The sequence below is a fragment of the Elephantulus edwardii genome, unplaced genomic scaffold (assembly GCF_000299155.1).
Source record: "Elephantulus edwardii isolate Elephantulus edwardi_28Jun2011 unplaced genomic scaffold, EleEdw1.0 scaffold00386, whole genome shotgun sequence".
Lineage (NCBI taxonomy): Eukaryota > Metazoa > Chordata > Mammalia > Macroscelidea > Macroscelididae > Elephantulus > Elephantulus edwardii.
Window position 1 is genome coordinate 1417976 of NW_006400136.1, and position 4599 is coordinate 1422574.

The following is a 4599-nucleotide window of genomic DNA, read 5'->3' on the forward strand; positions in this document are numbered from 1 at the left end:
TATAGATACTATCCTGTCACTGACAATATATAGTAAGTTGTTAATGAGTCTCCTTCAAATCTTGATGCTACATTCGTCCTCATAATATCCTGCTTTTCGAATCATCTGTTCTGCATGCCGATTGAAAAGGTACAGGGACAGGATGCATCCTTGACACAATCCTTTCTTGATTTTGAACCATGCAGTGTTTCCTTGCTCTGTTCTGAGGAATACTTCTTGGTCCAAGTATACGTTTTGAATAAGCATGATCAAGTGTTCTGAGATTCCCATTTTTCTCAAGGTTAGCCACAATTTATTGTGATCTGCAGAGTCAAATGCCTTTTCCTAGTCAATGAAATACAGATAGACATTCTTCCAGTACTCTTTGCTTTCTTCCAAGATCCATCTGACATCAGCAATCAATAGTGTCGCTAGCACCATGAGCTCTTCCAAACCCAGCCTGCATTGCTGGTAGTTCTCTGCCAATGTACTGCATATAATTAGGTATTATTGGCATGACGAGAGTCTAGAATAATAACTTCATAGTAAAGTAGTTGCGGAGAGGGGGAGGACTATAAAACAATGAAAGCACATTTTTTCCAAAGAAAAAAGCTAACCTGGTGGGGGGCAGCAAGGAGGAAAATGTGCAACAATGAATGAATGGAAATCCAAGTTCTTTAAAAACTTTCATTAAAATCTCAAAAAAATTAAAAAGAATTGAATTGGCAATTTCTTCAATTAAATTCACTACAATAAAATAACATTTCTAAAAGTATATGCCAAGCTACTATGAGGAAAAAAATAAAAGGAGAAACAAAAATTTCCCTGAGATTTCTCCCAAGAAAACAATGATTCAGTTGAGCAAAACATTTCTGAACTTTTGGAGACCATCATCTCGGCAAACACAAAACACATTTTGAGATTTCAGGTCTCAGAATAAGAAAACTCACAGAAAGAGCTGAAATATAGGTAGAAGCTGAAAGAAAAGGTAAATAAAATCATGTACAATAGAAAGGAAAAGGCAGATAAAGTTTTCTGGAGGAATAAGGAATAAGAGGCAGAGGGTCAAAGTACTGTGTTTTCAAGAACAATTTTGGACTGATTTTGTGCTTAAAATTATGTATAGGTAGAATTGATGTTAAAGTCCACTTTAACAACTATGATAATAGTGTAGTGAAGACAAAGCATTTCTCTTTCTTTCGTTTTTCTGTCAACTTTGCCATGTGGTGTGGATAATGAAGAGCTTAGGGCATAAATCCAGACTTCTGCTGCACATTCTCCAGGCACATATTATAGAAGAATTATGACAGTCCTGAAATATTAATTTTATCCTCACTGCTCTGGGGGTTTCTCATGCTCATAACTTAAAACAAGGTTTCATTTCATTCCTTTCTCAACATTGGCCCCAGTCATTCTAATGCTCTTATTGCACTTCACAATCTATTTCTAAAGCTAGAAATCACTTGAAGTGAGAGTGAGTCTTTGAAAAGTAGACAGCTTCTAGCAGTCAAAAGCTTCAGAATAGATAAGACAAGAGAGGCTTAGAAACATTTGTAAATGTTAGAGAAGACAAAAGGAACAGTGCTTGGTCTGCACAATTCAGGCTTTCCTTAACTCACTGACAATGTTCTGGCTATACAGTGTTTGGTTTCATTTCTAGAACATTCATTTTATACTTTTTTATATTAGGGGTTAACGTTTATAGAGCAGATTGGTTTTCTAAGGAGGGACTACCTGCTTGTTGTTATAGATCACCTTACAGGTCCATTCATTTTTGTAAGGAAATTGAGCTATTGAGCCAAATGGCAGCACCATAATAGATGGAGAAGAGATAGAGGCTGTTAACAGTTACAGCTTGCTAGGCTCCAGAATCAACACTCTTGACACCAGCAGTGAGGAAATCAAAAGACGAATTGCACTGGGAAAATTTGACCTCTCCAGAGTACTGAAAAGCAGTGATGTTAGTCTAGAGACAAAGGGGTGCCTAATCTAAGCCATGGTCTTTGCAATTACTTGCTATGCATCAGAGAGCTGGACAATGATGCAGGATGACAGAAGCAGAATTGATGCCTTCAAATTTTGGTGCTGGAGAAGTCTTGAACATGGATTGATACAGTAACTGGGACAATAGTGGTAGGTATGCCGGAGCCAGTAAGACTGACTCAGGACAGTGCAGGCTTCAGAAGTGCTGTACAGAGGGTCGCTATGAGCACCAGGTGACTCAACAACACATAACAACAACACCAACAAAACATTAGAAACTAGGGTTATTATATCTCTTTGTATGTATTTTGGCTCTGTATTTATTAGTAAATATCTATTTCAATTTCCAGATAGTAAAACTCAGTCATCTTTATGACAAAAAAGCTTCATAGGTACAAAGAAACTTATAACCAACCACACAAATCCCACCATATTTTTAAAACACCCAAAATATTGAAATATAGTTGTAAGATGAGCTTTCAAAATGAAAGTAATAATGAGATGCAAAACTCCAAGCAAAGTAGCATAGAAAGTGAAAAAAGCTATATGAAAATGCCTGAAGCAAGTAATGATTATAGCTATTATAGAAGCAAAGACACATTACTCACATATTAAGATTATTAGCCTGTCTTCTTTGCCCTGAATTGTCTGTCCCACAAAAATTTGGCTCTGTGCATTCATCAAGTACCACACACTCCATCATTACTCAAAATAATGCTTTATTTTAACTTACATAAATTTATTCTACAACTTTCCCCCAAGTACCCAGTAATTTTTCTTCCTTATTTTTCCCTTTCTTACTGGATAAATGACTACATCCTTCTTATCACTAAACACTTTCAGATTCTTAATAGTGAAAATTTTCTGTTAGTATTTCTATCTCCTAAAAATAGGCTCCATGGAATCATGTACTTTGACCCAGTGATTCCATATCCCCCTATAGAAATGCATTAAAGATTTAGACACAAAGACATTTTCATTACTGTTGAAAAGAAAAATTTTAAAAACCACTAAGCCTGATTTACTTAATCTAGTAAAGGATTAATTAAATAAATTACAAAGAATTTTAAACTTGAAAAAAAAATCCATGTGACAAGACAAGAGTCCTCACTGTCATCACTCCTAGTCACTGTTGTATAGGAAGTATTACCAAGGGCAAGACGGAAAGAAAAGAAAATAAGAGACATTCAGATCAGCAAAGAGTTTGTGAAGATATGATAGTGCACACAAAAATCCCCAAAGACTAAAAAAAAAAAAGCCAAACCAAAGAAAAACCTTTTAAAACTAGTAGGACAGTTTAGTAGAGTGACGGAACACAAGATCGATATACTCAAGTCAGTGGTATTCCTCTACAATAACAAAGAAAACACAGAGAAGGAAAATAAGAAAGCAATACCACTTAGAATAGTCAACCACAAATTGATATACTTAGGAATAGACATAACCAGAGACATAATCCTGTATGGGGTGCACCATATTCTCCAGAATGACATCATTGTTCTTCAATACTTTGGAGAGGTCTTTACCAGCAGACTTTCCCATCGCAATACAACTTTTAATTTCCTAGCTGCTTGTGCCAAGAGTGTAGATTGTACATCCAAGCAAACTAAAGCCGTTTAGTTTTACCATCACCATCGATACTGATGCTGCCAATTGGCCCAGTGGTGATACCTTTTTTTTTATTGATATTGAGCTTCAATCCATATTAAAGGCTGCAGTCCTTGACCCTCTGCAGCAAGCACTTCAGGTCCTCCTCAGTTTCAGCAAGCAGGGTTGTGTCATCTGCATAACACAGGTTGTTGATGAATCTTCCACCAATACTGATGCCACTTTCCTCCTGGTACAGCCCAGTATCCAGGGTGATTTGTTCTGCATACAGATTGAAAAGGTATGGAGACAAAATACATCCCTGGCGAACACCCTTCCTGATTTTGAACCATGCAGTGTCTCCTTCCTCTGTTCTGACAACTGCCTCTTGTTCCAAGTATAGGTTTTGCATAAGCACAACCGAATGATCTGGGATTCCCATTCTTCTCAGAGTCAGCCATAGCTTATTGTGATTCACATAGTCAAAAGCCTTATCATAGTCAATGAAGTACAGATAGACATTCCTCTGCTTTCTGCCAAGACCCATCTAACATTAGCTGTAATTTCCCTATTATCATGACCTCTTCTAAATACAGCCTGCACATCTGGCAGTTCTCTGTTGACGTATTTCTCTAGAGAGGGTTAAACCAGGCTGTTCCTTGGAGGCAAGGATTCTGAAGTTTCATGTGACATAATTTGGACATGTTGCAAGGAGGGACCAGTCCTTGGAGAGGGACATCATGCTTCGGAGGGTGGAGGGACAGTGCAGGAAAGACCCTCTATGAGGTGGACTGATTTAGTGACCGGGGTAATGGGGGTAGGTGTGTCAGAAACTGTGAGATTGGCACAGGATAGAGCAGAGTTTAGGGCTGTTGTTGTACATAGGGTCACTAGGAGTCACAGGCGACTCACTGGCACATTACAACAACAACAGCATCAGAGACACAATAGATCTTTATAAGGAAAACTAAAAGACACTCTGTAAGAAACAATAAAATACCTAAAAAATTGGAAAATAATTCCTTGTTCGTGGTTGTTGTTGTGTTGTTA